At 32.6% G+C, this 14022-nt stretch overlaps 1 long non-coding RNA gene across 1 annotated transcript; it reads left to right on the plus strand.

Annotated features, from left to right (window-relative positions):
* The first annotated feature begins 1644 nt into the window (after nucleotides 1–1644).
* LOC136233502 (uncharacterized) lies at nucleotides 1645–3471 on the plus strand. The gene is made up of 2 exons (XR_010690864.1): nucleotides 1645–1805; nucleotides 2035–3471. It is a non-coding gene; the product is annotated as an uncharacterized lncRNA (long non-coding RNA).
* Nucleotides 3472–14022: the final 10551 nt, after the last annotated feature.

Here is a 14022-nt window from a genome sequence, read left to right on the forward strand (position 1 = left end):
ACGCCAAAACAATATTTGCAAGACATGAATTCAATTCGGTTAATAAATTAGTATAAATAATTTATTAGTCTTCATATTTTTGCGCACCATATTGTTTAGTCTTCCTATTTTGAAAAACACATTATGAGGTCCCTACCATTTGTCACGCTTAATCCTTTAGTCCTTTTGTCTATTTTTTAATTTTTTTAAGCAAACATATGTTATCTTTCACGACAGTCATATTGGGATACAAAACGATCCTATTACTCTGTTATTTTTTGTCTCCCTATTTACACCAAAATATAACGGTTAATTTTTTTTAAATACACCGACAGACCAAAACGTTAAGAGTAACAGATTTTAGAGATTCTATGATGTGTTTTCAAAATAGAAGTACTAAACAATGTGTTAGGGAAAAAAAGAGAGGTCTAATAAATTATATACCCATAAAATTCTGATATGATTTTACTCTCTTATTTTCTCTTGTTCCATCTACTTGGCCCAAAAGTTTAACTTCCCCCGAACTTTCAAAAGTTCTAAATGGTTAGTTATTCCTGTGTAATTGCATTCGATAACCTCATAAACTCTTGGAACTTCAACGAGATAGTTGATGTTTTGAGATTATTGAATACAATTGGACAAGTATAGAGGTTATTAAATGCAATTGGATAAGAATATAAGGTTTTTTAATGTAATTAGATAAGAATAGGGATAAGGTATCAAAATAGGCCTAAGGTTTTTGGGGAAGTATCAATTTAGGCTCAACGTTCAAAATATCATCAATATAGGCTTAACATTTACAACATAATATCAATTTAGGCTTAACGTTTACAATATAGCATCAATTTAGGCCTCACGTACAAAATAGCACCAATATAGGCTTAAAGTTTACAAAATAATACAAATTTAAGCTTAACGTTTAAAAAATATATCCAAATTACGCTACACGTCATAATTAAATTAATCATATTATATTCTTGTCCATTAAGATCTTATATTTGTTTTTCATCAATAATTCCATGACTCCTAAATTTCATTGCTCATGTAATATATGCAAACTAAAAGTAATTGAATATCTACAATTTTGTTCGAAATATTGTAGATAGTCAATGACATATATCAATATTATTTTAACTAGCGTTCGAAATATTCAATTACTTTTAGTTTTCATATATTACATGAGCCATAGAATTTAGGATCATGGAATGATGATGAAAAACAAATATAAGGTTTTAATGGACAATAATACTAATTAATTATATTATAATAAATAATAAAATAGAACTAAATAAAAAAATAACATGTAAAGTTAATAGGAAAAGAATATAATATGGTTAATTTAATTGTGACGTTTAGTTTAAATTTGATATATTTTGTAAACGTTAAGCCAATATTGATGCTATTTTGTACGTGAGGCCTAAATTGATGCTATATTGTAAACGTTAAGGCTATATTGGTGCTATTTTGAACGTTGAGCCTAAATTGATACTTTTCAAAACACGTTAGGTCTATTTTAGTACCTTATCCCATAAGAATATAGAGTAATTTAGCACTTTAAAAATTTAGGGGGTTGTTGGAATATATCAAGCTTAATATTTTATACTAATTAAATATCTCACACAAATGGCCTGGCCTATATAACTATAGCTACTGTTTTCACAACTCTTGTTTTCTCCGCCCCTCTCTTGTCTTCTCTGTAAATGTGTCTGTGCATTCCATATTAATACCTCCCCCCGAGAGATCTCAAATCTGGAAAGTTGTTGTGATGTTGATGGTGTGCGATTAGGGTTTACCTTCTGCAGAAAGTGGCTCAACAAATCTTCGAGGTAACAAAGCAAATCAAATCTATGAAAACCAATTAAATCAGCATTCAGCAATGCTTTCAGAATCTCATCAAGTGATAGTCATGAACCTCCATGACGTTATCTGCTAAAATATTAATAGCACAAAGCTCTATATTTGAATTGCCCAATTCCAAGTTATTTCTGAGTTTTTGTTGGCATTTACTATTTGTTGCTCATTGGATTTTGATTCCATAATGATTTTTTTTTGCAGGAAATATTTTCTTTCCGAGCAACTACTTGAAAGCTATTGAATTTTAGAAGCATAATTCTTTCCGGTAAAACTTTGGACTTTTCATCTCTTGAATTTTAGGTTTTAATGAGAATTGTGAAGAGATCTATATTACTCCTAATCTATGCTATTGGGAAACATGGGTATCTATTGAATTTCCAGGGGTAGTTCTGAGAGTCTTATAGTTGTTATAGAAGCTTCACGAACTCCTTTTATTAGTTCAAGGAGGCAGAATCACCAGATAGTAACAAGTCTTGGAAATAGGTACATCCGAAGTATCAATCCACGAAAAACAATAATATAAAGAAGTGATTATAGTTCATGTTGGGATGTGAAAAACACTGGTACCAAAGAAAATGACACTTTCTTATATACATATTTATAAATAGGAAACATCCAGCAGATAAATACCTATAACATGAACAAGCATGTGAGAGTTTTTCTCGAGGTAGTCATAAGGGTCAGAATTGACTCTTACAATACTTCCTATTATCTTTTCTTTAAATGTTTCTGAATCCTGGAGAAGCTCCTGAACTAAACTCTTTTTCAAGCAGATAAGTTTAATATTCCTGATAATATAAGAAAGTGTCACATGCTTGTTCATGTTATAGGTATTTATCTGCTGGATGTTTCCTATTTATAAATATGTATATAAGAAAGTGTCATTTTCTTTGGTACCAGTGGTTTTCACATCCGCACATGAACTATAATCACTTCTTTATATTATTGTTTTTCATGGAAATTGGGATAATACTTTGAAGTCAGCATCCCAATTCGATATGTATATGGAGCAAATGCAACAAGTCTTGGAAAAAGCTCGGATGTCCTACCATGCGAAAGAGAGGGCTTATCAAAACTTGAGTATGCAACATCAAATGTTGCTTAGGGAGTTCGATCATCAGAAGATATATGGAGACTTCTAGGTTCAAACACGAACTATACATGACGAGAAATCTCTTAGATGGCTATGAAAAAAGCTTTGAATGAGACAACTAAAGAATTCACCGAGTATGGTGGTCCTGAAGAACCAATTTACATGGATACATGGTCTAGTGGTCCTGTTTTGAGCACGAGTGAACAGGAGAAGTTGCCTTTTAAAGAAGAGATGACACAATATGCTCCAGATGAAGAACAAGATATGACAGAATGTGCTCCATCCGAAAAACAAGTTACTCAACAATCTATTTAACTGATCCAACTTTATGTTTTAAGTGAAATTTGATTGAAACTTCTTAACTTTGTTTTAAACATTGTTGGTATGCTAATTTTTGTTATTAGACGTTTCTATCATAATTAGTTTGTCTATGATAAAACTATGCCAGCTATGCTTGAAAGGTAACTTGATTTGAATGCTATCTACATCAGCCTATGATCTCTGTATCTTTATGAGATGTTTTTAATTGAAATTATTTGATCCAATTTAATTCCATTTGACATCTTAATATGTATTTCCATTGTTTCCAAGTAAATAGAGTGAATTTATATATGAGCATTTCTGAATTAGAAGGATTATATATGTGCTAAGTTTCACACAAATAGATATCAGAAATGTTATTTCTAAAAAGAAACGTAAATATAAACGAAAAAGAAATGTTATGTTCATCTTTGACTGTTATTTCAGTTGTGGTCATATAAATGTAAGACTTGCTCCATATTTTCAAAATTAAACCCACCACGTTAATAAATGTGATGGAAATAATTGACATCCTTCTTTTATTCACTATAAAGGAGATTCAGATGCTCCATCATCATAAGGTTCAAATGGAGTAGATGGTTATTCAGCTTTGATGAGGATTTAGTATGTGGCTTGATGAGTTTTGACAAGTTGCTGCGGCAAGCATACTTTTCTCCTAATAAATTTTTTGCAGATCGGGTTATGGGTTCATAACTATCACTTGATGGTGTTCCCTACTTTCTTGAGGAAGTGTTTCTAGCAAATTAAGCATTGTTTCTTCCTTCATAGTCCATTCCTCTCTTCAATAATGCTCTTTTTAAGGACAGATGTTTGATTAAAGAAATTGCATTCTTTTAAGGGCATATATGATGATTCACTGAAGGGAACACGGTCTGTTTGCATAACGGTACCGACATATTTTTTTTGCAACGGAGAACCATCATTTATAGGGATGGTTTGGCCCCTACTCATCTATCCATCTTTATTTGCGATTGCGGCTCCCAACATATGAAGGGTTGTGCATTTTCTTTTATGCTCCAAGGAGGCCAAAACGATGTCTTTCCTCACATTTTTGGGGAAGTGTTCCTACCGAGTTAAGCTTGGTTTTTTCCTTCATAGTTAATTTTCCTCGTCGGAAATTTATCAAACTCTACCAGTTAGAGACGAGATTATGTAAGCATTGCTCAATGCTCTGGTTTAATAGGTAGAATGGTTTTTGTCTTTTAAAGTTAGAGTTTGATTACAATGAAACTAATGTTGTTCTAAATTAGTAAATGAATATGTTGTTCTAGTCATGTGCACCCAATGATGTTTAATTTCCAATTCCAAATTCTTATTTTTTTTTTTTGTTGAGGATGTTACAAAAATATTTCAGAACGTTACAACCAAGATTTGCATTTTCAGGCTACCTGAATATCCTAAGCAGCTTCTGACTCACCTTTCACAATCATTCCACACCACAAAATCACTCTAAATTAGAGTAAAACAAATAAATGTTATCATGATTATTGATATACGTGAATATCAGATTTGGACAGACCAGACATATCTATATAGAAATTGTATTTTATCGAACTTATTCACATCTCCTCCTCTGGTAAAATTTTGTCTTATGGTTTAAACGTGTAGAAAAAATGACTGAAACTGTAAAAGTAACTAAACATATCTCTTGAGTGACTGCTATATCTCTTATCTTATGTTTTCTTTTCTTTGGTGTTCCTCTTTTATGTATCACAGAAGGTTAACAGTATTTTATTATATGGTAGACAACAGCCTCACACCAAATGGTTGAATTTAAGTAAAATGGTGTAAGGTATTTTATTATATACTTTCTCATATTTGGATTTTGCCCCCAAATTCCATTCTTAGTCAACTAAGAGTAGTTTAAGCTTCCCTGTAACTTCGTGGTAAGCTTGAAGAAAATTAGGGATAAGATAAGTTTTTTTCCCTGCCAAGTGGTCCACGCTTTCTTAACTCTAGCAGCTCAACCAAAGGGACTCAATCAAACTGTTCTTCTAGAAATGATGGGATACTCACAGCACCAAACAAATCTTATTTTTAGATTTAGTTTCAGACAAATCAATCTACTTAATCTTATAATTAATAAATTGTATAAGGCTAACTCCTTCTAAAGTTATTGAAAAAAATTAATTTTGTCCTTATCTTATAAAACATCTTAATTTTGTCCATTCATAATTTCTTTTGTGAATTTTATTTTGATAATAGAAAATTTGATTTAGTTTTATCATTTTCAAAATAATTTCGAATAAAAAGTTTCCACCAAATTTATTAGAAAATTGAGCCAATAATTTACAGCAAAGATAAAAATTAAGCCATTTTATAAAATTAGAGGGAAATTCCCAATAACCTCATGATTAAAATTGAGGTTCTCCTAAAAATAAATCTGATCCATAGTAAAATTATATATGACTCGACAACAACACACGTAATCGACACTATCCCAATAGGTTAATACGAGATTGAAATGAAATTTTTTGGGTTAGATTACGGTTTAATCATTTTGACACTAATTCGAAATTGACACGACATGATCACAATACAAACTCAATAGTTGCAACATGTAATATTTATGTTGTAAGTTTTTATACATTTTTTATTGGGACAAGGGTCTAATTTAACCGTGCCGCTTCAATCAAAGTGCAGGGTTTAACGTATGAAGTGATGCAAATTAAACCCTAATTTTTTCAAGCAATACCAATTTTAACCAAGCTCTGTCCAAAATTTAAATGATAATGTGTTCAATTGATCTAAATGATCCCTGAGTTGCGTACCTTCCTGCATTCACAGGCCAAACAGATGTTGTTTCAGAAGAAGTTTGTTCGTTAGAGATTTCGTCATGTATAAGCTCTCTAACTTCATCCACAGACCGGCAGCAGTCTCTTCGTCTGAGACCTCAGTGATGATGTCATCTGCGAGGCACAACATAATTGTTGAATGTGCCTTTTCTTCCAGAATCGTCATCTCAGCAGTGACTTCTCCCGTTGCCTTCTTCAACGGCGTCCACAGACCTTGTTGTTTTAACAAAGCCAGCATCTTGATCTGCCATAGACTGAAACTATTTCTCCCAATAAACTTTTCGATTTTCACGTTCATCGCAGACATCTTTCTCTGATACCAGTTTGTTGTGCGAAATTAATGAAAGATAAATAAACAATCAATCGAAAAACACAGATTTACATGGTTCACCAACGTTGTGTTGGCTAGTCCACGGGCAGAAGGAGAATAGTATTATTAGGAGGCGAAAATCAGATTACAATGATTAGGTTACATAATGGGGGTATTTATAATACCTAATCTAACCTAATCCCACTAGGAACCCATGATCCTAATCCCACTAGGAACCCATGATCCCAATCCCAATCCAACTAGGAACTCATGATCCCAATCCAAATAGGAACCCATGATCCTAATCCAACTAGGAATCCGAAACCCAAATCCTACTCCGAATAGGAAACGGGATATACTGATTCAAGGCATTACGACAATACGTAAATATCGCATTTGGACAAACCATGGCCTAGGGTATGGAGGAGCCCAAAAATAATATTTTTAGAAAAAAAAATACAAAAATGAAATCTTAAAAGATAAAACAGTTAAGGAAATAATCCTAGGCTTAAATAATTTGCAACACATATCTAGGCACAATGGAGGGAAGGGTCCAAATATAATGTTTTATAAAAAATACTGAAATTAAAATCTCAAAATGATAAATACATGTCATAGTCCTAAATAGTCAGAACACATAAATTTATTACTATAATAATTTTTCACATGTTGATGCAAATGATTCTTTTTCAGAAATGAAAGTTTTGCAAATCTTTGGCCAAAATTATTGCTGCAGCATTTGAAATTCTTGAGTTTGTCAAAACAGCAGATTATTACCCAAATGTTTCGATTGCGCTTCGAATCCACTTAACTATATATCTGCTAAAAGAAATTTTTTAGAGTTAAAATTATTGAAAAACTATTTGAGATCATCATCGCAAAAAAAGATTAAATAGTTTAATAATTTTATCTATTGAGAAAAATATATTAGAGAATGTTGGTGTATGCTTATTTTTAGTGATTCTGCATTTAGAAATGCTCGTAGATAATATTTTGTATGAGCAACTAAGTTTTTAATATGAAATAAAATATTTTTTTATTTCAAACTTTATTAGATCCCTTGTTAAAAGTAATAAAAAGGTGTCATTTATAAGTAATTTTTCTTTTTACATAATTGATTTTTTACCTGTACTTATTTACTATGCCCTGGTTTGAAGCTTCGCCCCTACGCCTCCAAAATCTCAGGATCCGTCTTAGTTAACAGTATTTTATTATATGGTAGACAACAACTTCATACCAGATGGTAGAATTTAAGCAAATAGTGTAAGGTATTTTATTACATAGTTTCTCATATTTTGAATTTGCCCCCAAATTCCATTCGTAGCCAACTAAGAGTAGTTTAAGATTCCCTCTAACTTGGTCGCCAGATTGAAGAAAATTAGGGATAGGATATGTTTTTTTTCCTGCCACTTGCTCCACTCTTTCTTAACTCTAGTAGCTCAACAGGTGAGACTCAATCAAACTATTCTTCTAGAAACAATGGGATACACAACTTTTTTTGAATGAAGGTTGGAACAAGGACAGAAAAAGAAGCGAGACATCCCAGCCAGGCTGGCACCCCTAGCCGCTTAAACTGCCCAGCCCATTATATTAAAAAATCCAAAAGAGTACAAAGAAAGGATAAAACAGAACGGATATTGTAGGAAACAAATGAGGGTTACAGAAAAACCAAATTGAAATTAAGAACGGAAATCGGAAATCGAACTGTACGATTGAAAGAAAAGTTTTTTTCGAAACTGGTTGTGTTTATAGCCTCCAAAAATATGAACGTTGTAACGCGTGGTATATTTGCTAAAAACCACTTAACACAATTTAAAGGCTTCTAAAGGCCAACTCTATATATACCCACTCAAAGGGTTATAAGTTTCCCATGTGGGATTGTAAAAGTGCTCTTGAGAGCAAAGTGGTTAAAGACAAATATACCCCACACTTTCAAACCCATTTTTATTAAACACACCAATGTTTCAAAGCCATTTTTCTAACAGATATGTCCAACGTTACATAGATCGTCAAAAATAAAAGATTGACAAAATTCAGGGGCAGAGTGCCACCAGGTTAATCACGGGGATGAAGCTCCAAAGCGTGCCAAAGAGTCAGCCGAGCGGTTTCCTTCCCTGTAAATGTGTAATTCTTACCTCCATATTAGCGCATTAGTGTAAAAATCTCGTCCAAGCTTGTCGGATCAGCCACGGGACCTTCGAAGAACGCTGTTTTAACATGCTTACCACAAAAGAGGAGTCTGATTCTATCCATAGTTGGTGCCACCCTTTTTCCCATGCGATTTCAATTGCGAAAATGACAGCCCCAGCTCAGCAATATGCACAAAGGATTCACCAATGGGGAAGGCGAAACAGCCCTTCGGGAACCCTCTATGGTGTCGAAAAATGCCTCCTGAACCTGCCAAACCTGGTGAGCCTGATGCGGATCCATCTGTGTTGGCTTTGGTCCATCCCGCCGGTGGGGGACCCAGCGAACGATAATTATGTTCGGGGCAGGCCGCTGTCGAATGGTTCCGGGGTCAGCAAAATGTCTAGTCTCACGAACCGAGAGCCATAGCCGGGATTTAGTAATTTGGATTGATATCGTTAAAAAAAGCATGGTTCTGAGTTTTCCGGATCAGCCAAGGGCAAGTGATGATTGCCACTCTCCAAAGGTTCATCAAATGTTTAGGAATCCTTCGATGTTGCAAATCATTGAAGAAGTCGGCGAATGGGCCAGCAGGTGTTATCGTGGAATTGAAGAATTCTCCAGCACCAAACAAATCTTATTTCTGGATTTTGTTTCACACAAATCAATCTACTTATAAAGCTAATTCCTTCTAAAGTTATTGAAAAAGATAATAATTTTGTCCTTATCTTATAAAACAGCTTAATTTTGTCCATTCATGAACTTTTTTGTGAATTTTATTTTGATAATAGAAAATTTAATTTAATTTTATCATTTTCAAAATAATTTCGAATAAAAAGTTTCCACGGAATTTATTAGAAAATGATAAAATTGAACCAATATTTTAGGGCAATGATTAAAAGTAAGCCTTTTTGTAAAATGAGAGGGAAATTCCCAATAACCTCAAGATTAAAATTGAGGTTTTCCTAAAAATAATTTTGACCCATAGTAAAATTATATATGACTCGACAACACCACACGTAATCGATATCATCCTGATTAGGTTAATACGAGATTGAAATGAAATTTTTTGGGTTGGATTACGGTTTAATAATTTTGACACTACTTCGAAATTGACACGGCACGATCCCTATAGAAACTCAATAATTGCAACATGTAATATTTATTTTGTAATTTTGTATATTTTTTTATTGGGATAAGCGTCAAATTTAACCATAACGCTTCAATGAATGTGCATATTTAGCTCCTAACATATGAAGTGATGCAAATAAAACCCTAATTTTTCCAAGCAAGACCAAGTTTAGCCAAGCTCTGTCGAAAATGCAAAAAGACTGGTTACTGTTATTTAATTATCACGTCGTATCTTCCAAACAAGTTTGTCGTTAGATTGAAGCAGTTATATATATTTTTTATTTTTCTTATAACTATATTAATAACACTCTAAATATTTAAGAGAATTTGATAAAAAAAATTGTGATTAAGTTATATGTAGCAGATTTAGTTTTTAGCATTTTAGCAGAATTTTTATAGTTTTGTTACTAATAAATTAATAAACTAAAGTGATAGTAAAATACTAATAAAACATGTTTTTTCTAATTTTCGGTAAGGTATGACTCAAATTGATCTTACTATCAGAGTTAAATTTGCATAATTTCATACGTTAAGGTTAAATCACAATAGAATTAAGAACGTTAGGGTTAAATTTAAGACTAATATTTGGCCCAAACTGTTACAGTGAGAGACACCATGTGTCACATGTCAAAAAGAAAATAACTTATTTGTAAATACTTGTGAACTTTTAAGAATTTAGAGAACAATTGAAATTTTGAGGTTATTGAAATTAATTATATAAAGATAAAATTGGACAAAAATATGAGGCTATTAAAGATAATTAGACAAAAATAGAAGGTCTAATTTAGAACTTTAAAACTTTAGTGGGTAGGTGAAGTTTGAGAGGAAGGGATGACATCACCTATATAACTGGACTTACACCTTTACTCTTCTCAATCGCGGAATAGCAATTAGCGTTACCCAATGTTCATAGATATCTCCTGTGTGAGATCTGAATAGTAGATAGCCCATATATCAATTATGGATACGGTTAGGATTAGGGTTTATCTTCTCCAGAAAGTGGCATAATCAATTCTATAGAAATCAATACTTAGGATTAGGGCTTATCTTTTCTAGAAAGTTAGCATTCATCAATGCTTTTAGGATCTGATCTCTAACTGCTCTGTCCTCGAGTAAATTTCCAAAGAGAATCAAGCTTAATTCTATAAAAACCCTTCCTCAAGAAAGAAGGGAGGAGCATCAAGTGATGGTCAGTATTTTGATCCTATCTTAATAATTTTTTTTGCAGGAAACTATTAACAAATCAAATTCCTGCGTTTTTCTTTGTTGGGTTTCATGTTTTAATAGCAATTCTGAAGATATAATGAGTTTTTCAACTACTCTAGCTTATTATATGTGTTTACAAATGATCTATCATTATTAATTTTTCTTTAATTACTTGTTTTCTATAGTGGTTTTTAAAAAATGATTATGCCAAAAGGTGAGAATTTTAGGATTGTAATTGTGATTTCAATAGATTTATTGTCAAATTTGTTTGTTTGTGAGTGCCTTACATAAGTTGTCTGATGTGTTCTATAAGTTTGTTTTAAACTTGATATGCTCATTTTTGTTAGATGTTGCTCTCTAGTGTGTTTGTTTATATAACCTATCTAATGTGTGAGGATGATATGATTACTTGAAATTGAAACCGCAAGTTTGTTTATGCTTCTGGTGTTATGATAAGTTTTTTTATACAAATCAAGATTGTTTGTTATTTGCTATGATGAAACTATGCTGCTAATGCTTGATCTGAATATTATGTAAATTTCAGCAGACAATTATTTTTGCTGTAATTTCCTGCATTTTCAACTAGTTGAGATTGTGGCTTTGGGAGTAACTATTTTTAGCTTAATTTGCAATGGAGAAAATTGCAGAGTCCAAATCTGTGTTTGTTCATTTAGTAAAGCATTAGCTATTGTTCATTTTAGTTTGACAATGCTAGATGTTTCTCTCAAAATACTAATTTGTTGTTTGTAACAAATGATTAGGAAATTGTTGGTGCCTGATTTTCTCAATTGGTATTATTGTTTTGCTTCAATTCAGTTGCCTACTTTTAGGCGGATTGATTCAACCGATATCATTCATTGCATTTGTAATGACTATATTATCAGCTTTTTTAATTGTTTGATCAACACCGAATGAATTTAATTCCATTGAAGATCTTAATCTATTTCCATTGTTTCCAAGTAAAGAGATTGAATTTAGAGATTAGCATTTTTGAGGAATATATATGTGCTATGTTGCACGGAAACGGAATGCGGAAAATCTACGGAAGAAGAGTTCAACAGAGTATATAAAAATGTAACTTGCTAGAAAAGAAAAATGTCTCCGTTTGTACCGGAAATGGAAGGATGATTTGAGCCATATTAGGAATTCAATTCTTACATTGACTGGCTTTTTAGATACTTAATTAATTCCGATTAAGGAAAACTTATACACAATAATTAGTGATTCATCAAAGAAAGAGAAAGGAATTCTTGTTAGAATTTTTTAGATAATATTTTGGGTGTAGAAAGTGAAAGACACGCCAAATATATAAATAATTATGAACTTTTGAAAGTTCATGAGATTTTTGAGATTATTAAATACAATTGAACAATAATATGGATTATTGAATGTAATTGTATAAGATTATAAGGTTATTTAATGTAATTAGATTAGAATAGAGGGTAAATTAGAACTTAAAAAATGTAGGGGTTGTTTTATGTATGATGCCTATTATTTGATATGAATTCAATATCCCATACAAATAGCCTGACCTACATAAATGCATATTGTAAATGTGGTTGTGCATTAGACATTGATATCTCCAATCTTATGTGCTGTGGATTAGGGTTTACGTTCCACAAAAAGCGGCTCAACAGATCTGGCAGGCAAAAAATAAAATCAAATCGAAATCAACATCAAAGAGGTAATAAGAATCATTATTTTATAGATAGCTAGGGTTGTTAAGAACGGAAAATATTCACAAAAATCTGAAAAACCTTAACTCTGTGCACGAAAAACAATGGTGAAGAAACATGAGAACAGCAAAGATCTTTCAGGCTTTCTCAAGAACAAAAAAAGGATATTTTATCAGTGATTGCTGAATGTTGCCGGCGAAAACAATCTCTTCTAACAGCGAGGATGATATGAGACTGCAAGTAAGTTTATGTTTAAATTACTAATTTCTTCTTTAAATATGCATTAAAAAAAAAAAAAGGGCGGCCCGGTCGCACTATCTTTAAATATGCATTATTTAAAGAAAATCATTCTAGAGATCTTGTGTTGTTTAGATGCATTTTTGGTTGATTGATCCTACAAAACCATGGTGCTGTACCTAAAAATTAATATTGATCAATTTGTTTAGAGAAGCAGCAGCAACAGAGTACTTAATATCTAGAACACTCTTGGGTATTGTTATGAACCCCGTCCCCCTCTAGGATATTTTGCTCAATGCCATTGCAGATGAGGCTGTTTTATGTCTGAAAAGTCTTGATGCAAACACATTACCTTTAGAAATGTCAGCAGAAATCTCTCTCACTGCTAGGATAGTGGAGAAAGAAGTTTCTTTACAAATGTTCCGCCATAAAAAGTTTTCACTGACATATTGCGACATGTTCTAGGATCGTCAAGCTCAAGCGAAGCGCTAGTAATTCCCAGTTTTCCTCATCGAGTGTTCGGGAGTATGAGCATTGTCCCAAGCGCTGTGGATTTTGACTTGGGTGCACGTGAATTATGGGACTGGGATCCTTGCAAAAACGTCCCTGAAGATGACCGGACTATGTTCGTGGCGTTTTCAAGAGGTTTTCCAGTGACGAAGGAAGTTACAACTCTTTTCATTGAGTTAATTGGTGTGGGTGTTGTTGATGTTAAGATGCAAAAAAAAAATGCCAGAAAATGAACAACCATTGTTTGGAAAAATGATCCTGGATAGATTTCTCTGTCATATTGGGCGAAAGAACACCTCCATGAGTAATTTTTACATCAGCAGCAGCAACAGAGTAATTCAAAGCAGTAGTAGCAACAGCTAGATGAAGGGACTGCACTACATTGGAAAAAGAGGCAGAATCAAATGGAAGGTAAAGAGAAAAAACACCAAATACAATGGATTCACTATATTGGGAATGTAAGATGTGCAAATGTTGATGAGGTTGCCAAAATAATAAAGACACTTAGAATGAACAAAGGTATAAATAATCCAAGTAGTTGAGATTACAGGCTTTGGTTGTACTTCAGTTTAGAGTTAATGTATCAATATTGCCCACGTTTTAATCATCTTGTCTAATCCATGGTTATCTCTGAATTTGAAGGTTGTTTCTATTTATTCAGTTCTTAGGACAAAGAATCATTACAGTGTTTTCAGAATTTCCATTAAAACATAAAACCCAACAAAGCAAAAGTGCAAAGATTTACCATAAGGCTAACTCCATTGGTTAAGAAAAATAGGTGCC

Source organism: Euphorbia lathyris, chromosome 6 (assembly GCF_963576675.1).
Source record: "Euphorbia lathyris chromosome 6, ddEupLath1.1, whole genome shotgun sequence".
NCBI lineage: Eukaryota > Viridiplantae > Streptophyta > Magnoliopsida > Malpighiales > Euphorbiaceae > Euphorbia > Euphorbia lathyris.